Source organism: Hipposideros armiger, unplaced genomic scaffold (assembly GCF_001890085.2).
Source record: "Hipposideros armiger isolate ML-2016 unplaced genomic scaffold, ASM189008v1 scaffold_53, whole genome shotgun sequence".
Classification (NCBI taxonomy): Eukaryota; Metazoa; Chordata; class Mammalia; order Chiroptera; family Hipposideridae; genus Hipposideros; species Hipposideros armiger.
The window spans coordinates 4,347,070-4,370,017 of NW_017731403.1; the positions used below are offsets into that span (position 1 = coordinate 4,347,070).

At 39.3% G+C, this 22,948-nt stretch overlaps 1 protein-coding gene and 1 pseudogene across 19 annotated transcripts in view; one reads left to right on the top strand and one right to left on the bottom strand.

Annotated features, from left to right (window-relative positions):
* Window positions 1-22,948, bottom strand: part of APBB2 (amyloid beta precursor protein binding family B member 2) — a 360,720-nt gene that overhangs the window by 265,569 nt on the left and 72,203 nt on the right. The gene's annotated exons all lie outside the window — the stretch shown is intronic.
* LOC109381774 (60S ribosomal protein L6 pseudogene) lies at window positions 20,621-21,497 on the top strand (annotated as a pseudogene).

Genomic DNA, 22,948 nt, shown 5'->3' on the forward strand with positions numbered 1-22,948 from the left:
TATTTGTTGAATGAATGAACGAGTTTGGTAGGACAAAATATAAAGTTCTGTTGGTCTGCTTTCTTAATGGCTGCAGCTACATTTCCTGTGACAAGAAAATGTTTGGTGGCCATCTTTTGAAACGCAATAGAAGGGATTCTGTTTACATTAAAAGATGAGTCTGTGGAATAACATGCCATCCTACATGAGGATTTTTCCACAATGCACGTGAAAACCAGTAGAGTACACAGTAAGCAATAAAAAATATGAATAAATTTAAATGACTGTTTAAACCAAGACAGCAAAGATTTTCTATAAAGGGCCGGACAATAATAGCTTACACTCTGCAGGTCACAGAATCTCTGTCACAACTACTCAACTCTGCTGTTGCAACATGACAGCAGCTATACACAACACATAAATGAATGAGCATAGCTATGTTCCAATAACACTTTATTTATGGACACTGAAATATGAATTTCATGTAATTTTCAGGAGTTGTGAAATATTATTCTTCTTTTGATTTTTTTTTCCAGCTATTTAAAAATGTGAAACCCTTCTCATGTGGGCAGTATAAAAACAGGCAGCAGAAAGGATTTGGCCTCTGAGTTGCAGCTGGCTGACCCCTGGTTTGAATCATTTCTAAGGGTGGCTTTCTTTCTTTAGATAAAATGTGTCTAGCCCAGGAATCTGCTGGATATCTACATTTAATTAATCACGGAATAACTGCATTTGTTAAATAATAATAAGTTGGGGCTGGCCAAGAGGCGTGTTGGTTAATAGAGGGCTTGGGAGCAACAGCTCTGAGCAGCAGGACCCCGGTTCGGATCCCACATGAGGGCCAGTGACGCTGCACCCTCTACAGCTAAGATGGTGAACAACAGCTCAATCTGGAGCTGGGCTAGCAGCTGAGTCACCAGCGCTGGCAAGCCTGCAGCCCCTGCTATATGGGCTGCCGTGAGCCGCCGTGAGAGGCCATCCAATGGCCGGCGCAACTGCCTCACCTAGGAAGAGCACAATGATAATACCAACATGGGCCAGTGAAGCGACGTCCTCCACAACTAGACTGAGGAACAAAAAGACAGCAACTTGTCTGTTCCCTTTCCCCGATTCCCCAATAAAATCTTTAAAAGAAAAAAAAAAAAAGAATAATAAGCTGGAAAAACAGCTTATAGGGTGAATAAACATTCTAATTCACTCTTCTAGGACAGTCTTTCACCCAGATTATGGTTGTTTCAATCACAAATTCTGTTAGCATCTTTTTCCTCATCTAAGTATTTTATTTTCCATCCTAGTGAAAAAGATATGTCCTAGTCCTTCTTCCTTTATCAGAACTGTAACAAAATCTTAGGAGAGGGAAGGGGATGGCTTCCCAGGTTTGGGGGCAAGGGAGATTCTAGCAAAATGTTTTATAACTAAGTGTACAATGTGCTGCTTACACTTTGCTTTCAAGTACTTTCAAACACACCCTGTTGTGTGGGCTCTGGAATGAGAACTATTTTGATTGCAGGTGCTGCTAAAATTCATGGTCATCTGTCCCCACGAGCCAGAAATTTTGCTGTAAAGGCCAGGCTGGGAGAGGGTATGGCTAACACATGTTATTTCATAACTTGAAGCAGAAGATTTTAAGATTTTCTCAATAAAATAAAAGGCTCATTTCTCTTACATAATATCAATATATAAAAATAAGGAATTTCAAGAACTGTTCATGGTATTACTCAGAAGTCGACTAAATATAGGAAGAGGTTTAATTAACATGACAGATGTCTATTTGACCGTAGATAATAAACAGTGGAGAATGGGAACACTTTGCTTTAGGTCTCCAGGTGTTTTAAATATCCTGCTGTTGGATGTCCCAGAAACCAGATCAAGAAAGAATAAAAAAGGAAAAGTGCTCGACATTTACTCACCTCATTTTCTCCAAGCCTAGGAGACATGGCACAAACCCAAAACTTATTATAATCTAATTAATTACAGACTACACTTGACCTACCCATTTTGAAAGCAGATCTATTGAAATGTGAAGTGAAAAAAATTTTAAGTTTTTTGAAAGACTTCTAGAGCTCTACTTCCTGAAGAATTTCCAAGTATATCAAATTCAAATAAACAGGCCCAAGGAAGCCAAAGATTTTCCCACTCCTACTGTAAGTAAAACACCCTACAGATGTATTGGGAAAAACAGGGATTAAGTTAAACTTCACTTAAATTCCAAGCTGCTAGGGACAGTCTCCTGAGAAAGCAGCCTTGGCTTGAAACCCTGGCTTCTCACACACCTGGTCCAATCCACACCAAAGACAGCCATCCACAAAGCCATCCTGTCCCCGCAGGAATCGCCTCCATTCTGCTGAGCTCGGGACTAACCGCATAAATGAAAGGTGACGCATCGAATCATAGAAAGTTGTAAGATAAGTGCCTCTGCTTCATCTCACACTCTTAACTGAGTTTCTCAGGGGAATGAAAATTCTGACAAGATATGCAGCTTCCAACAAAAGTGATCAGAAATGAATGACTAAACCAAGGAATGACCACTGTAGTTGCCAGGCAATCCCGTGAACATTCAAAGAAACATGTTCTTTTTGGGAAGACCCAGGGTACCACTGAATCACCCTCTTCCAGGCATCCAGGGAGGCTGATGCTGAAACCAGGTGATGGAGGAAGTCACCAGGAGGAAGCTACCCTGAACAGTCTTGGCTTCTGCTTGTATTAGTCAGCTAGGGCTGCCATAGCAAACTACCACAGACTTGGTGGCTTAAACAACAGATGTATGTGTTCGAGATCAAGTGTTGTTTTTGTTTTTTTTTTCTGAGGTCTCTCTCCTTGGCTTATAGATGGCTGCCTTCTTGCTGTGTCCTCACATGGTCTTCCCACTCTGTATGTCTGGGTCCAAATTTCCTTATCTCATAAAGACACCAGTCATATTGGATGAAGGCCCACCTTAATGACCTCATTTTAACTTAATTACTTCTTTTAAAATGCTATCTCCAAATATACAGTCACATTCTAAGGTACTGAGGGTTAGTTAGGACTTCAACATACGAATTTGGGGAGGAACACAATTCAGCCCTTTACTTTGCTGAAACTACTTCCATGGTAAGGCTCTATTTCTGTGTATTCTTACCAGTATCAGAGACTAGATTTATTACGCATAATAAACTGATAACTGAATTCTGTTTTTGAAAATTAACTACCTTTCTTTTATAATGAAAAGATATTACTGCATGCAACAATGTTCCAACACCACTGTGATTTTGATTACCAAAAACAAAAGCAACGTATCATTTTCACTGGATTTATGAAATATTTCACTATATATCAAATCCAAGCATAAAGAAAAGTCTTTGGGAGTATGGGTACACCCAAAAGATTTCTAAGTACCAGCTGCCAGCCCACATTTTAGAAGCAATTTGCACTGTAATAAAGACCTAGCACAAGGAAAACATCAGGGCCTTCACTTGACATTCATCATAACGGAACGCAAGTGTAAAAACATACATTCTCACTCGTGTCATGTGTGTCTTTTCATGTACACATTCATGTCTCTGCATGAAGGATTACCAATGCTGTGTTAATCGGCACTGCCTGCTCCTAATACTAAAATGAGTTTAGAAAAATAACACTATTAGAGATCAAGGCTTCTATTCAAACCAGGTGTATGAGCAGAAGTATCATCAGCAAAATGTGACATTTTTAGGTCCTTGATTTTAAATGATCATCAAAGCCCTTTTTAAAAGAAATACCAAAAAAACACTATCATTTAAATGAGATTAATATCAATGTAAGCCTTCAAACAATTTATGACCTTCTAACAATTTATGTCCCCCAAGTTCACCCACGCTAATCATTAATTCTATAAACACTTGCTGAGGCTGCACTATGCAGCAGGCAGTGTTCTAGATGCTGAAGATACATCACTGAACAAACAAAACCCCTGCCCTCAAGGAGCTGACCGGTGAGATCCACACATCGCTTCCCCTACTGCCCCGCCAACACATTTCCCCTCCCATCTTCCCTGAGAGCACATGTATCTGCAGCCTCCGAGTTTCCCAAAGACAACACTTAAGAGCTATTTTATATGTTTCACTCTCCTTCACGTCCCCCTGGGGTCTTTGATCACCATTGCTGCCTCTGCCTGCCTTTCCTGATACAGTAACATTATCATCGTTTACCTAAAAACCCCGTCTATGACTCAGATGACCCTACTTCCTCCCCAGGCACTCCTTGCCATTCACCAAACCCTGTTCATCCCACACCTGGAATCCCTCCCCAGTCTCTTCCGGCCTCTCCCTCCCCACCACCACAATCCAGGTCATGTTCCTTCTCAGCTAGCACCACATCCTCTCTAGAAGATGAAACCCATAAAGCAGTAATAACAAACTACTCACTTTTGAATCCCTAGCACCTAGGCACAGTACCTGGCACACAGAAGGAGCTCAATAAACATGGGAAGTCAGTCCTTCTGTACCTGGCACTCTAGGCCCCTTTCCACGTGGCCCTAGTTTCCACGTATAGACTGTCCTTAGTCCGTCCCCACCTCCCACACTCTCCTGACATCAAAGACACCCTCGCTTGTCTTTGAATGCCTTCGTGCACACTCCTGCCTCCACACTAGTTCACATCGCTTCCTCTCCCTGAAATGTCATCAACTTTTCCCCCACCTGTGCGCCTTGGAAAGTCCAATCAACACTGTAAGCCTGACTCAGAAAGGAAGAATGACTTGCTCCTTGACTTGTGTTTGCACAGAACTCTGGACACACTGCAGTAAGTCAGTCCACTTTGTTTTCTGTCTGTCTCCTCAAGACCATGTGCTGTGAGGGCAGGGCTTGTGTTTCGTTTTGTTTTTTCATTTTTCATTCTCAGTGACTGCTTTTTAGTAGATATTAAGTGCCTCTTGAAAGCTACTTATTCATTCACGCAACAAATGTTTACCAAGCACCAACCCTCCACTGGGTGCTATTCTAGATGATGGGAATATATCAGAGAACACAAAGAAAACAAAACAAAAAAATTGCTGCCTTTGGAGCTTATATTTATAAATTTATATTTATATAAATTCCTCTTGGAATTTATATTATAGTGAGGGGGGAATGATAATAACTTAAAACATAAGTAAAGTACGTTGTGTGTTACAAAGGGATAAGTTCTACAGGAAAAAGTAAAGAAGGATAAGAATTTGGGGGAGATGAGCAGGAAGGTTTGCAATTTTCAGTATATCATTCAGGGTAGTAGAGTAGGTTTCACAGGCAGGGTAACATTAAGTAAGAGAAAAAGTTAGGGGCCGGCTGAGTGGCTCAGTTGGTTAAGAGTTGGCTAAGAGCACGAGCTCTGAGCAACGGGGCCGCCAGTTCAATTCCCATATGGGCCAGTGATGCTATGCCCGAGCTGAACTGTCGCTGAGCTGCCAACAGGTGGCTGGATGGCTCAGCTGATGAGAGCACATGCTCCTAACAACAAGGTTGCCAGTTCGACTCCCGCACGGGATGGTGGCTATGCCCACCTGCAACTAAGACTGAACTCAGCACCTTAAGCTGGGCTGCCGCCCGGACGGCTCAGTGGATAGAGCGTGCGCTCTTAACAACAAAGCTGCTGGTTCGACTCCCGCATGGGATGTTGGCTACGCCCACCTGCAACTAAGATTGAATACAGCACCTTGAGCTTACAGACCACGAGCTGCCGATAGGCAGCCAGATCGCGACTGGCGCACTCCACAACGAAGACTGAAGAACAACAACTTGGCTGTTCCCCTCCCCCAATTCCCCAATAAAAATCTAAAAAAAAAAAAAAATGTTAGCCATGTGGATATCTGAGGGAGGAAGAAAGAGGGGATGTCAAGTCCCTTAGGCAGAAATATTCCCAGTGTGTTCAAAGGCCAGTGTGGGTGGAATGGAGTTAGCTGGGGGGAGAATATGAGGAGATGAGGTCAGAGAGGAAAGCTAGGGCACCATTGGGAACGTTCTAAGCAACCAAAAGACTTCATCTTTTACTGTGAGGACAAAGAAATCACTGCAGGTTTTGAGCACAAGAGTGTCATGATGCTACTTGACTTTTACCAGAACCATTCTATTGAGAATAAAGTTTGGAAGGACAAGAACAGAATTAATGAAAGCAATTAGGAGGTCCTTGGAATAATCCAGGCGAGACAGAATGGGGGCTTGGGTCAAGGTGGCAACAATAGATATATTCTGAAGATCAAGTCAATAAGCCTTTCTGATGGACTGGACATCGGAAATAGGTCTACATTTCTTCCTTTTCATAGATAATGATGGTGCTCCAGCCTAGCTCTTCTCCTCATTCCTAGATGGCTGTGAGTCTCAAATTTGTTCTTCCCATCCTCAATTCTCTCCTCTCTTCATCCTACAAACTGCAATAGGGTTAGTGTTCAGAATGGTGCCCAGAACCTGGTCACAATGGATTTCTCATCAGAGCACAGACCTGCTCCAAAACCCTATACCTACATCAGTCTCCTCAGTTTTCGTCATTAATGATACCCAGTGACAAAGGTATTGTTTCAGACTTTTCTATATTATAAACATAAATAGTGAATTACATACCTACATAAATATATACACATATATGTATTTTGAACAGTTTCCTTAATCTCCCTAATAGATTATAATTCCTACACTGTAGTGTCAAGTACCTTGAAATATGGGGGTTATAATTCCTGCCACAACTAAGGGTAAGAAGGTCAGGTGTCAGTACACAAGCTATAAAGAAACAAAGGAAGACAGGGCAAAAATAAATATTACTAATTCTGATGAGCTATGTAGCAAATCAATTTAGGAAAAAAGTAATAAAAATTCTTTTGAAAGTAGAAAATTATATGGCTTGTTGATTTTTATAAATGAAACATCAATTATTATAGATTGAAATTGTACAGATAAGGAATGTCACAATGGGTTTATTCTCTAGACCACCATAACATACATTCTGAAGAAAAATTGTCATCTTCCTATCTATTATTAAATTTCAGCATTCAAACTAATACCAAAGGAGGTAAATCACATGACAGAGAAATGAATACAACAGTCTCCAGACAAGCCTATTAAGAGTTGAAGAGTTGAAGATTTCTAGTCAACATGGCAGAGTAGGTAAACACTGTGCTTGCATCCTCTCACGACCACATCAAAATTACAACTAAACTACACAACAACCATCAATGAGAATCACCTGAAGTCTAGCTGAACAGGAGTCCTACAACTAAGGACAAACAGAAGAAGCCACCTTGAGACGGAAGAAGGGGAAGTTAAAAATCGAGAGGGGAGTGCCCGGCTGAGTGGCTCAGTTGGTTAAGAGCTCACTCAAGAGTGCAAGCTCTGAGCAACAGGGTTGCCGGTTCGATTCCTGGCCCGAGCTGAGCTGCCACTGAGCTGCCAACAGGGAGCAGGATGGCTCAGCTAAAAATAAAATAAAATAAAAATGTTAATTTTGGGCCGGCCGAGTGGCTCAGTTGGTTTAGAGCTCACTCAAGAGTGCGAGCTCCAAGCAACAGGGCCACTGATTCAATTCCCGGCCCAAGCTGAGCTGCCGCTGAGCTGCCAACAGGTGGCAGGATGGCTCAGTTAAAAAAAAAAATCGGGAGGGGTATCTCAGCTGGGGAGGGCCCCATGAGAAGCAAGTCTCCCCAGCCCAGGGTTCAAATGTCAGGGAGAGAAGTCCCCATAACTTCTGTCTGTGAAAACCAACAGAGATGTGGTGGAGTGAGACAGAGGGCACTGGGGTCCCAGGTGCTCCTCTTAAAGGACCCCCCAGAGACTTACTCTGAGCTCGAGCTCTGGGGCAGAGCTCTAAAGGAGCCAGGGACATGTGGAGAAGAACCGAATTTGTCAGGCTGCAGGGTTAGGGCTAGAGGGACAGCTTCGTCCCAGACAGAAGTGCTAGCAGAAGCCACTGTTTCTGTGTTGAACTCTAGCTTCACCTGGCGTGCAGAGACAGGTGGGAGCCATAGCTGAGTCTCCATTAACTGGACTAACACCCTTTGCCCTGCCCTGCTATTTCCCTGAGACCCTGCCCCACCTAACTTGTGGGGCCATTCAAGCCACTCCCAGTGGCTTTTCCACGCAAATGGCCTGTCTTGGTTCATGATGCAGACTTTCCTAAAATCTCCCATAGGTTCACAAACTCCAAACAAGTAGTGTGCAGGCTCAGCGTGCCCTGTACCTCTTGCTGAGCAGCCCCAAGCCCAGCACTAGCGGCAGCTGGCCTTGGTTCACAGGTTAGCCTCTTCCAGGCACCTTCAAGTGCAGCACAAGTGCCAGCCATCAACAGATTGCTTTGTGGCTCATTGCAGGTGGCCCTGGAGAAGGCCACCGGCTGCTGCTGAACTTGGCCTATGGCGAAGCCCCTCCCAGCAGGCCCCAGGGCCAGCATACTCTGAACAAGCTGGAACACCACCTGATGCCTCCCATAGACAACACACCCAGATCAGGTGACCAGGGAGACTGCACCACTGGGCCTCACAGGACACCTACTAAATAAGGGCACTCTACTAAGACAGGGAGGCATAGCAGCCCTACCTAATACATAAAAACAAACACAGGGAGACAGCTAAAATGGGGAGACAAAAAAAAAAAAACATGTCCTAAATGAAAGAACAGATCAAAGCTCCAGAAAAAGAACTAAACAAAAGGGAGACAAGCTCTCTATCAGATGCAGAGTTCAAAACACTGGTTATAAGGATGCTCAGTGATCTCAGGGAGAACTTCAACAGAGAGACAAGAAACATAAAATGGAGACAGAAAACATAAAAAAGAGCCAGTCCGAAATGAGATTATAATAACTGAAATACATTAAAGAATACATTAGAGGGAATCAACAGTACATTAGATAAAGAAGAGAATCGAATCAGCAATTTAGAAGATAAGGTAGCAGAAAATTCCCAATTAGAACAGCAAAAAGAAAAAAGAATGCAAAAAAAAAAAATGAGGATAGTTTAAGGGGCCTCTAGGACAACGTGAGGAATACCAACATTCACATTATAGGGGTATCAGCAGAAGAGAGAAAGCAAGGAACTGAAAACCAATTTAAAGTAATGACGGAAAACTTCTCTAACCTGGAGAAGGAAATAAGACATACAAGGCCAGGAAGACAGAGAGTCCCAAATAAGATGAGCCCAAAGAAGCCCACACCAAGACACATCATAATTAAAAAGCCAAAGATCAAAAGCAAACAAAGAATCTTAAAAGCAGCAAGAGAATGGGAGTTAGTTGCCTACAAGGGAGCCCCCATAAGACTGCCAGCTTATTTCTCAACAGAACCTTTGCAGGCCAGAAAGGATTGGCACAAAATAGTCAAAGTGATAAAAAGCAAGGACCTAGAACCAAGATTATTCTACCCAGCAAAGCTATCATTTAGAATCAAAGGACAGGTAAAGAGCTTCCCAGACAAGAAAAAACTAAAGGAGTTTATCACCACCAAACCATTATTACAAGAAATATTAAAGGGACATCTTTAAAGAGAAAAAGGGGGAAAATGATAAAAAATATCAACAATAAAATGGTAATAACTACATATTTATCAACAATTACTTTAAATGTAAATTGATTAAATGCGCTAATCAAAAGACACAGGATGGCTGAATGGATAAGAAAACAAGATCCTTACATTAACTGCCTACAAGAGAGTGATTCAGATGAAAAGATACACACAGACTGAAAGTAAATGGATGGAAAAGGATAATTCATGAAAATGAAAACAAACAAAAAGCTGGAGTAGCAATACTTATACCAGACAAAACAGACTTTAAAACAATGGCTATAACAAGAGGCAAAGAACGGCCCAGTAATCCCCCTTCTGGGTATCTATCTGAAGAAACCCAAAGCATTACTTCAAGGGGACATGTGCATCCATATGTTCATTGTAGTATTATTTACAATAGCCAAGATATGAAGGCAACCTGGGTGTCCATCAATGGATGAATGGATAAAGAAGAGGTGGTACATATACAAGGTCGGACAATTAAGTTCGAGAATTCATCCTAGAAAAAGTGCTACATACCTCATTGCCGAATATCACTATGGTCACCTTCAAAGTGCTCCCCTTGGGAAGCTATGCTCCGATTCAAGCACCTCGTCCACCCTTCAAAGCAATTTTAGAAGACTTTTTCTGGAATGACCATCAGAGCTATAGTTGTATTACCCTTGATGTCCTGAATGTCATCAAAATGTCTTCCTTTCAATATTTCCTTTATCTTTCAGTAAAGAAAGAAGCCACTGGGAGCCAGGTCAGGTGGGTAGAGAGGGTGTTCCAATACAATTATTTATTTACTGGCTGAAAACTTCCTCACAGACAGTGCTGTGTGAGCTGGTGCATTGTCGTGATGCAAGAGCCATGAATCGTTGGCGAAAAGCTCAGGTCGTGTAACTTTTTCATGCAGCCTTTTCAGCACTTCCAAATAGTAAACTTGGTTACGTGTTTGTCCAGTTGGTACAAATTCATAAAGAATAATCCCTCTGATATCAACAAAGGTAAGCAATTGTTGCAACAAGTTCGCGAACTTAATTGTCACACCTCATATACAATGGAATTTTACTCAGTCATAAAAAAAGTGAAATGTTGCCATCCACAACAACATGGATGGACCTAGAGGGCATTATGCTGCGTGGAGTAAGTCAGACAGAGAACAACAAATGCCATATGATTTCACTTATATGTGGAATCTAAAGAACAAAATAAATGAAAAAAAAAAAAAAACAGAAACAGGCTCATAGATACATACAGAGGGCATTTTGAAAGTTACCAGATGGGAGAGGCATTGGGGGTATGTATGAAAAAGGTGAAGGGATTAAAAAGTATAAATTAGTAGTTACAAAATAGTCATGAGGATGTAGGATGTAGAATAAGGAATATAGTCAATAATATCATAATAACTATGTATGGTATCAGATGGGTACTAGATTTATAGGGGTGATCACCTCATAAGTTATATAAATTTCTAATCACTATGCTGTACACCTGAAATTAACATAATATTGTTTGTCCACTGTAATTGAAAATTTTAAAACAATTTTTTTAAAGAGAGAGGTTTGGCTTCCAGTTACAAAATAAGTCATGGGGGTGTAAAGTACAGCATAGGGAACAGAGTCAATGACATCGTAAAAACTATGGTGACACACGGTTACTAAACTGATTGTGGTGATCGTTTTCTAAGGTATATAAATGTTGAATCAGTATGTTATACATCTGAAATTAATATAACACTGTCAATCATAATTAAAATAAATTAATTAAAAAGAAAAAAGGTGAGGAGTTACATTTGGAACATTTGGAAGAGTTCAGGGGAGTCATCTCCTTTGACCTCTGACCCATGTCTAGGGGATTTAATTAAGAGGAGACCAAAATCTGGACACAGAAGTCAAAAGATATTTAAAAGGCACACTGGCTTTATCTGTGCATCAGTCATTACTTCTAGTCCAAACAGGCAGGCCTTTCTTAGCAAACAGATTTCCTGATTAGCAATCAGATTTTGGAAACTTCCAAGGCTACCTCCAGCCTTAGGGTCTGAAAAGCAAACACAGTTCAGTCCAAAGCTCATATTTAAAGCAAACAAACTGAGCATAAAGGTACACTTTCAGACACACTTCAGCATGATGGGATTCTTTGCCCTTCAAATCACACTTGGTAAATATCTGTCTTTTTCCTTTCTCTCTCTCACTCAATGTTTTCACTAATAAGCTTTCAAGGGAATGTTTGCTGGTTTAGCACATACTTGACCACTCTTCCCACAGAAATTACCTACTTCCTCTGCATGCAAAGAGGACAAAAAAGACTGACAAATGAACATCAGAGAAAATTTACAGTGTTTTTAAAAATACTTAGTAGAGTTTTACAAACTACATTAAAACATAGTGAAGCAGAATGACCCATGATCATCCTGCCCAGCTAACTCCTGATTCTTTTTTGAAACAAAAGAAAATAAATACATGAACATGGTTAGAAACTCAAATAATACAGAAAAGACAAAAAAAAAACCAAAAGTTTCCCAGTATATTAATAGTTCATATCTCTTCAGGGGGCGGAAAGTATATACCAGCACATATATGTCTTTTTAAAAAAATTATACAAAAGGGAATGATATTCATATGATTTTATAAAACATTTTTTCATTTTATATAGATACACACACACACACACACACACACACACACACAAATAATTCCAAGTCAGCACACATACAGAGCTACTTCATTCTTTACAAACATGCTATAATATAACTTATAAAATATCTTGGCATAGTTTTAAGTGAACCTATTTATGTAATTGCTTGGCAATTTTAAGTTTTGAAATACATTGCCAAATTACTCTCCAATGGTGTCTATTTTAGAAAACAATTTAATTTCAAACAGTAGTCCCTTTTCTGACGTTTTGTCTCAAACCGCAGCATAGGGCTGCCAGACAACCAACCCATCACACACCATGTCAAGCTCTTCCAGATAACACAGACCATGAACCTAACCAGAAACACCTAAGAGCAAAGCAAGAGGTTGGCAATCACAGCTTTGTAAAGGGTTCTGGATAACTGACCTTTTGCTTTTTCCTACCTTCTTTGTCGAAGACACAACTGCAGGAAAAGAGGGTGGGGATGAGGAGGGATTATCATCTGCTGGATACTTAACTTAGTCCATTCGGACTTCTATAACACAATACCACAGACTGGATGGCTTATAAACAACAGAAATGTATTCCTCACAGTTCTGGAGGTTGGAAGTCCAAGATTAACATGCCAGCATAGGCACTTTCAGGCGAGGGCCCTGTTCCTGGTTCAGGGCTGGCCTTCTCGCTGTGTCCTAACAGGTGGAAGGGGTTAGGGATCTCTCTACAGTCTCTTTCATAAGGCACGAATCCCACGCATGAGGGCACTACCTTCGTGACTTAAGCACCTCCCAAAGTCACCGCCTCCTCACACCATCATCTTTGAGGGTTAGGATGTCAACATATGAATTTTGATGGAACACATTCGTTTAGACCATAGCAGTCCTTAACTAAGAATACTGGCAGTTGAAAATACTAGGAAACAGCAAGTAGATAGACAAACCATCTTGGAGTTGAACGCCTGGACCCTCCCCATTGTCAAAGTCCAGGGAGTTCCAATGGCAGTCAGAGCAGGAAAGCTCAGTCTCCAAACAAGGAATGCAGGATGGGGGTGGGGATGGTCAGGAATGTCCAAGAAGGAATGTCCTTCTTCCTTCCTTCACTAATTAGCTGCTCAGGATCGTCTCATTCCCCAGGCAACCAGATGCCTCCGGGTAACACAGCAAGTTGACGGGAGTGCAAGGCTGGGCCACGTACCTGGGCTATACAACCTGGGACACACTCCCAAACATGCCCTGCATTTTTATTTCCACCTCTGACGGTCTGATTAGGTATTTTCCTCAGGTAAAAGGGCTTGAAAACCCCCATTTCCCGACAACTTTCTACCTCCTACTCGTTTATCAAAAATAATAAAATGCCACTGCTCCAGATTAATCTACATCCACATTATTTTCTCCTTGAAAATGCCAAAGCATTCTACTCATACATTACTTTGGACCTTTATTATCTCATTAGTTATAAGAATAATGAAAGATATATAAAAGGGTATAGAGAGCGTTTTCCATAGGCCAACCACTTTATAGGCAGTGCTTTTATTTATACTGGTATATAATAAAGTTTGAGAAAATGTTCAGACCCAAATTTAAATTAGCAAATGTGAGACTTGGACAAAACCATTTCATCTTCCCAATCCTCAGTTTCTTTATCTACAAAATAGGGTAACACTGTCTCTCTCATAGGATTGATGTGAAGATCAAATCAAGTTCCTTCCCTCCTTCCCACCCTCATCCAAGGCTGAGAAAGTGCTTAAGTGCTTAGCATACTGGACATGCTCAATAAAATGCTAGCTCTCCCCAAAGAGCTTGCATTCTGGCTGCCTCTCCCCCAGGATATTATATTTTATTCCCTCTAGCAACTTCCAAAGTAGACTTCCATAGAGGATACTACTAACAAGTTAACTTGGAGTTTAACTGAATTGCACTGAACTAAGTAAAAGTCAGCACCTCTTATCACTTCTACGTGAATGACTGCTCAAGATCAGTGGTCATTTTAAATCTAATTGTACAATCATCGAGGGCCTAAAGTCATGGTTGGAACTCCAGACTTTTTATTTCTGAGGTAAGTCTGGTAAAGTCACTAATTGCCCTCTTACTTTCCTGGACGCTGACATGCTTTAACCAGATACCAGAAAAGAGCCACAGCACTAACAAACTACTTGCAACTTTTAAGTCTTAAAAAAAAAAAAATCACCTTCATGAAATCAAGTGCAGAATTGTTACTAAGTTTCTAAAATCTGTTCTAAAAGGGCCTCAGCTATATGATGATTGCAGGAAAAACTGTTTTCTCTAATTCTTAAAAAGGGTATGATAGCAAATTGTACAGAGCAACTTCCTAAGGCAAGCTAGACTGATGTTGATATTTCACTTTTAAAAAATTACTAGGCTTAGATACTATGTAAAAATATCCAATACAATGTTTTTATTTATGAATGAAGCTGAGGACTGATTCTCATTTAAGCAGATAATAATCAATTTGGAAATTTCAGAAGTTCTCAACAGTTCATGTTGTCATGAACATAGATCTTATTTGGATAATACAATCAAATTAAATGTTTTATTCATCATAGGTCATTATCAGACCGAGAAACCACTGCTTGCTCTTATTTAAGTAACTACATTAAAATAAATAATGGTTGACTATATGTCACTCTAGTATGGTATCTTTGAAGCCTTTTAAAGGAAACCTAATACTTCACAGATTACTTAACATAAAAATATAAAGACAGGCAAAAACCCAAAACATGTAATATTTCAAACTCTATTACTATATTTGTCATAAACATTCTCATTACAAATCTACACAAAAATGGTTTCTCCTAATGAAAACAAGCTCCAGGCATTCTCTTTATGCCTGCATTGGCTCACTGAATGTGACTAAGCTGATCTGATTTTCCTTCATTTGCAACCACATGATTAAAAATGGGCTAGAGCCTTCACAATGTAATTGTACCACAACTCAAACTTCAACAGCTCAATCATTCTGAACCCCTAACTTCATCAGCACAACAGTCTACTCAATGTCAAGGGCAGTTACCCAGCGATATTTTGTTTCAACTTCCTAAGAAAAACAAGAAGAACAAGACCAAATTCTCCTAGAACATTATATTTATTACATTCCTCATAGAGTCATTCATCATTCTGCGAATAGGTCACAAAGATTTTTAAAAGGGCAACAAAGAGAAAAAAAAGATTTAAAGGACTGACTGGGTAAAAAGATGTGTGATACCCACTTCCAGGATCCTAGGGATACAAATAAAAGCTTATCTATAGCTTTTTCTTTTAAATGAATAAAAAGAATAACTCCACATTGCTCTGTGGATGCATTTTTATGAAGTGACATTATCAACCAAAGGGCTGCAAAGGGGCCAGGTAACAAACATCTCAGTTCCCATCAAGCTGGTCTCCCAGGTTGAAATGAGATCACAAAGAAAGAGCAGGAAGCAGATAAGCGATCCTGGAGACCTGAGCCCTCCTGAGCCCTCCGGAAAGTGGGAGGCATGGCTTGACCTACTAATGGAACTGTAGAAAACATGTTTTAAATCTAACAATGTGATTCTAATACCTGAGTAAAGCCCAGTGGCAGAAATCAGCTTTTAGCTATATGCCAGAGAAAGGAAATATCTCTCAATTTCACCAATACCAAATTTATATGTTTCCATATTAAAAATAAAAGTCCCCAAACAAAATTATAACTTTACTAGAAAACAAAATGAAATAAAAATGGCCAACTAGAATCCAAACATCCCAATAAAGCACTGACGTTTTTATTCCTTTTCAATCTTCATGCATTCACAATTTTTAGAGTTGTCACTAAAGAAGAGATATAAATTTACAGTCTTTACGTTTCCCATATAAACATATTCATGTCTGAACAGTAATCTATTAAGAACCATACTAATACAAAGACAAAAATAGCATAAATAAATATAAAAATACAGCTAGCTTTTTAACATTATGAAAATGTCTAATTTTCATAAGACCATATTATGTTCCCAAAACCCAAGGCATAGTAATAATTCATAATTTTCCAGTTCGTAAATAATAGTTTTGTGAAATGTAACTTTTTGTATAAAAGACCCAATTCATATAACCATTAATGAAAATTCTTGAAATAATATACCAAACTTATAAATCCTCAGTTAGTAGTTATTGGTAATGGTTAAGACAAAAGTAATGAAAAAAATTTTAATTTAATCTATTTTATTCAAATAGGTAATGGATAAAAGTGCTTCACTTCTATGAAAAAAAAGAGTATTTTTAAAATTTCTTTAAATTTTTCAAATACAATTGACATTCAGTATTATATTAGATTCAGGTGTACAGCATAGTGGTTAGACATTTATGTAACTTACGAAGTGATCTCCCTGGTTAAGTCTTGCACCCACCTGACAACACACATAGTTAACGTATTATTGACTATATTCCTTATGCTGTACTTTACATCCTGGTGACTATTCTGTATCTGCCAATTTGTATTTCTTAATCCCTTCACCTTTTCATCCAGACCCCCAATTACCCTCCCCTCCAGCAACCATCAATTTGTTGTCTGTATTTATACGTTTGTTTCTGGTTTGTTTGGTCGTTTATTTTGTTTTTTTTAGATCCCACATAAAAGTGAAATCAGAATAAAAGTATTTTTGATTTAAAGTAATGTGCATTGTTCTGTACACCTGAAACAATAAAAAATTTAAATAAATAAATAATGTATGTAGTAATCTAGAAAATGCATTTAGATTGATTTGTATTCTCTTCTACCATTTCAAATTTCCATAGTTATCCCACAGAGAAATAACCAGAGACCAGTATTTTTTAACAAGAGTGACTCAAACAGGGATGGAAAGGAAGAGTAGCAAAGATACAATAATAGTTCATAAAAAAATAATAATAAAATAGGAGATATAGTGCAGTTTATGCCCATTTTTTGAAAAAACAAAACAAAAACATTTTCATAGAAAAACTGCATTGTAAAAACATTAAGTGAAGTGTGGCCTTGGCATAAGGAACAGAACTAAAAGTCCAGAAACAAACCTTTATATTTATGGTCAATTAATTTTCTACAAAGGTACCAAAATAAGTAAAACAGTGTTGGGACAACTGGATATCCACGTGCAAAAAAGAAAATAACAAAATTGAACATATACCTGAACCTTCCACCATACACAAAACTGAAAATGGATCATAAACCTAAATGCAAGGGCTAAAAAAATGAATGTTCTAGAAAGAAACATTAGAGAAAATATTTGTGACCTTTGGTTAGGCAAAGAGTATTTAGAAACAAAAATCATGAGCTTTGGGAAAAAAATGATAAATTGACCTTTATTACAATTAAAAACTTTTGATCCTTAAAAGACATCATTAAGAAAGCAAAAAGACGAGACAGAGACTGAAACAAATATGTGCGTATTCACATATCCAATAAGACAAGGGTTTGAATAGGCATTTCCCCCAAAGAAGATATAGGAGTGGCTAAACTCACTGATTGAATTACTAGCTTAATTTAATTATGAGGGATAAATTTCATAATTACCATATTATGTCCTTTTCAAAAAGCTATATAATAGAATTATTTCATTAGAAACACCAAAATACGTTACTTTGTATTTCTCATATCAGTCAAGTTTTCACATCACTGTAAAAAATAATGATAACATTCAGACTGCACAAGAAATAAAACTATATTTAGTCACAGATGATATAATCTGGTATGTGGAAAACCCTAAGGAAGTCATATACAAAATAAAAGACTACAAAATTTAAAAAGTACTGATAAACAAGTTCAACAAGGTAGAAGAAAACAAGAGCAATATACAAAAGTCAATTGTATTTCTACACACTTAGCAATTAATACTCTGAAAATAAAAATGAAAAAATGATTCCATATGCCTGAAACTAATAAATAATAATAATAATAATAAATGATTAATTTATAAAGGCATCAAAAAGAAAAAAATGCTTATGAATAAATGTAACAAGAAGTACAAGCTTTAGTCCCCAAAAACAACAAACACTGTTGAAAGAAATTAAAGAAAACCTAAATCAATGGAAATACACCCTATGTTCATAAATCAGAACTCTTAATATTGGTAAGATGGCAATACTGCTTAAATTTATCTAGAGATTTAACATAATCCCTATCAAAAGACTGGTTCCACATTTGAAAATCAATTAATATAATCCATTATATCAATAAGCAAAAAAAGGAAAATTATATGATCATATCAATAGATGTAGAAAAAAAATGTGATAAAAATCCAACATCCACTTGTGACAACAACTCTCAGCAAACTAGGAATATAGGAGAACTTCCTCAACTTGATACAAAAATCTACAAAAAACCTACAGCTAACATTATACATAATAGTGAGGAACTAATGTTTTCCCACTAAATCAAAAACAAGGCACAATGCTACCTCTCACCATTCCCATTATACATCGTATTAAAAGTCTTAGCTAGTAAAATAAGACAAGAAAATAAAAGGTGTACAAATTGGGAAGGAAAAAATAAAACTGTCTTTGTTCGCATATGACTTGATTGTCTATGTAGAAAATCCGAAAGAATCAATGAAAAAGCTCCTGGAACTAATAAGCAATAATAGCAAGTTTAGGGCCGGCTGAGTGGTGCGTTGGTTAAGAGCTGGCTTGAGACGCCAGCTCCGAGCAGCAGGGCCCCAGTTTGGATCCCACATGAGGGCCAGTGACGCTGCGCCCTCTACAGCTAAGATGGTGAACAACAGCTCGACCTGGAGCTGGGCTGCCATGAGTCGCCGGCGACAGCATAGGCTGTAGCCCTTGCTGCAGTGGGCTGACATAAGCTACAATGTGTGGCTGGCAGCCAGCGTGAGTGGCCAGCAGCCGGTGTGAGCTAACAAGAGCCGCCGTGAGCGGCCGTCCAGAGGCCAGCGACCGATCTGCCTCAACTGGGAAGAGCGCAATGATAATACCAAAATGGGCCAGGGAAGCAACGTCCTCCACAACTAGACTGAAGAACAAAAGGACAGCTACTTGTCTGTTCCCCTTCCCCGATTCCCCAGTGCTGTTCCCCTCCCTCAATTCCCCAATAAAATCTTAAAAATAATAATAATAATAATAATAGCAAGTTTACAGGATACAAAGTAAATACACAAAAGTCACTTGCTTTCTTATATGTTAATACCAGTAATAGACAATTGGTATTTGAAATTAAAAACACAGTACTATTTATATTGGCACCAGAATAAATGAAATACTTAGGTATAAATCTAATAAAATATGTACAAGATTCATATGAGGAAAACTACAACACTCTGATGAAAAAAAATCAAAGAAGATCTAAAGAAATAGTTATTCCACATAGATGAATAGGAAGACTCAACTGTCAAATTATCAGCTCTTCCCAACTTGACCTACAGACTCAACACAATCTCAATCAAAATCCCAGCAAGTTATTTTGTGGATATTGATAAACTGATCTGAATGTTTACATGGAGAAGCAAAAGACCTAGAACAGCCAATAAAATATTGAAGGACAAGAACAAGGTCAGAGGACCAACAATATTGACTTGAAGATTTACTATAAGCTACAGTAATCAAGACAGTGTGGATTGGTAAAAGAACAAATAGATCAATGGAACAGAGCAGAGAGCCCAGTAACGTACTAACACAAATACAATCAACTGATCTTTGATAAAAGCAAAGGCCATTCAATGAAGAAAGGATAATGATTTCAACAAATGGTGCTGGAATAACCGGACATCCACATACAAAAAATGAATGTAGACAAAGACCTTACACCTTTCACAAAAATGAACCCAAAACAGATCATAAACCTAAAAGTAAAATGTAAAACTATGTAACTCCTAAAATATAGGTGAAAACCTAGAAGACCTTGGGATGGCAATGGCTTTTTATTTTTATTTATTTATTTATTTTTAAAGGTTTTATTGGGGAATTGAGGAAGGGGGAACAGTGTTAGAGAATTGGGGGAAGGGAACAGTGTTGGGGAATTGAAGAAGGGGAACAGCCAAGTTGTCCTTCAATCTTAGTTGTAGAGGGCACAGCAAGCTCAGCTCCAAGTCCAGTCGCGCCGCTCAGCTCAAGGTACTGTGTTCAATTAGTTGCGGGTGGGCATAGCCACCATCCCATGCTGGAGTCGAACCAGCAGCCTTGTTGTTAAGAGCCCACACTCTATCCCCTGAGCCACCCGGGCAGCAGCTCAACTCAAGGTGCTGAGCTCAGTCTTAGTTGCAGGCAGGTGTAGCCCACCATCCAACAGGCAACCCTGTCATTAGGAGCATGTGCTCTCATCAGCTGAGCGATCCTGCCACCTGTTGGCAGCTCAGTGGCAGCTCAGCTCAGGCGCAGCTCACTGGCCCATGTGGCAATCGAACCGGCGACCCTGTTGCTCAGAGCTCTCACTTTTGAGCAAGCTCTTAACCAACTGAGCCACTCGGCCAGCCACTCAGCATGACTTTTTAGATACAAAACCAATGATCCATGAAAGAAATAACTGACAAGTTGGACTTCATTAAAACTAAAAATTTCTGCTATAAGAAACTCTCTCTTTCCCATCTTGCAAGATGGTGGTGAGTGAAAAAGCTGAGAGGCCAGACGCTAAGGAAAAGAAACCTAAAGCTAAGCAGGCTGATGCTGATGGCAAGGTTAAGAAGGGTAAGCCCAAGGCCAAAATGCGGAAGAAGGGGAGGCCCCACTGCAGCCGAAACCCTGTCCTAGTCAGAGAAACTGGCAGACGTTTCCATCAGCTGTGTATTCCCTAAAGGAAGTATCCAGCAGCTAAATTCAGGATTAAAAAAAAGAAAAAGAAGGAGAAGGATCTTGCTACTCTCACAAAACCAGTTGGTAGTGAAAGGAATGGTAGCACCCAAGTGGTTAAACTTTGCAAAACGCCTAGATACAATCCTGCTGAAGATATATGCCTCCAAAGCTGTTGAGCCCTGGCAAGAAACCCTTCAGTCAGCATGGGAGAAAACTTCGGGGCCAGCATCACTCCCGGGACCATTCTCATCATCCTCACTGGACGCCATAGAGGCGCGAGGGTGGCTTTCCTGAAGCAGCTGAGCAGTGGCTTGCTACTTGTGACTGGACCCCTGTCCCCCAATCAAGTTCCTCTGCGTAGAACACACCAGAAATCTGTCATCGCCACCTCCACCAAGATCGGTATCAGTGGTGTGAAAATCCCCAAACATCTCACTGGTGCTTACTTCAAGAAGCTGCGCAAGCTCAGACACCAGGATGGTGAGGTCTTCGACACAGAAAAGGAGAAATATGAGGTTACAGAGCAACACAAAGTTATCAGAAAGCTGTGGACTCGCAAATTCTGCCAAAAATCAAAGCTGTTTTCAGCTCCAGGGCTACCTCCGCTCTGTGTTTGCTCTTACAAATGGGGTTTATCCTCACAAACTGACGTTCAAAATTTATTACAAAGAACCTAATTAAATGCCTGATCTGTTTTGTTTTTTTTTTTAAAAAGAGAGAGAGAGAAAGAGAAGGTAGAAGAGGAGGAGGAAAGAAAGTTTCGCAAGAATGAAAAGACAAGCCGCAGAACAGGGAGAAAATATTTGCCAAAGACTTATTTGCTAAAGGACCAGTATCCAAAATATACAAAGAACTCTTAAATCTCAACAATAAGGAAATGAGCAATCCAATTAAGGAATGGACAAAAGATCTGGACAGACACCTCACCAAAGAAGATATACAGATGGCAAACAAGCATATGAAAAGATGCTCCACGTCATACATCATTACGGAACTGCAAATAAAAAGAACAATGAGATATCACTCTACATGTACCAGAATGGATAAAATCCAAAACACTGACAACACCAAATGCTGGAGAAGATGCAGAGAAACGGCAACTCTCATTCATTGCTGGTGGGAATATAAAATGGTATAGATACTTCAGGAAATCATTTGGCAGTTTTCTACAAAACAAACATACTCTGACCATACAATCCAGCAATGATGCTCCTTGGTATTTACCCAAAGGAGTTGAAAATTTTAAGTCCACACAAAAACCTGCACACTAATGATTACAGCAGCTTCATTTAGAATTGCCAAAACTTGGAAGCAACCAAGATGGCCTTCAGTAGGTAAAGGGATACATAAACAGCAGTACTGTTTATTTACCCAGACTATGGGATATTACCCATCATTAAAAACAGCTATCAAGCCATGAAAAGACGCGGTGGAACCTTAAATGCATATTGGAAAGTGAAAGAAGCCAATCTGACAAGGTTACATTCCATATGATTCCAACCATATGACATTCTGGAAAACTATGGAGACAGTAAGAAGATCAGTATTTTCCAGGAATTCAGGGGGAGGGAGAGAGAGATGAATAGTTAGAACCCGGGATTTTCAGGGCACAGAAAATAGTGTGTGTGATACTGTAACGGTAGACACATATCATTAAATACTTGTCAAAGCCCATAAAATGCACAACAGAGTTAACCTAATGTGGACTATAGACTTCAGTTAATAATAATGGATCAGTATTGGCTCAATAATTGTAACACATGTACCAAACTACTTACTGCAAGACGATAATAAGAGGAAAAACAGGTGGGATGGGGGAGGTGGGGTGGGGGACACTATACTTGCTGCTCAATTTTTCTGTAACCTATAACTGCCCTCCCCAAAGTAAAGTCTATTAACTTTTTTTTAAAAAGCAAACAGTAAACTATAAAAAAATAATAATAATAAAGCAATACTAATAAAATCTCACATTAAGAAGAGGAAAGAAATCTTTAAAATTCATGACACACTCGGAATTCTGCTTAGAACAACAGAAAGACAACTGAGATTTTGGTGAGAAAAGCAGCTGTTACCCTGTGGTGTTAAACTCTGGACAGCTCTCTGATAACCTCTCATTTGGCTGTTCTCGAAAC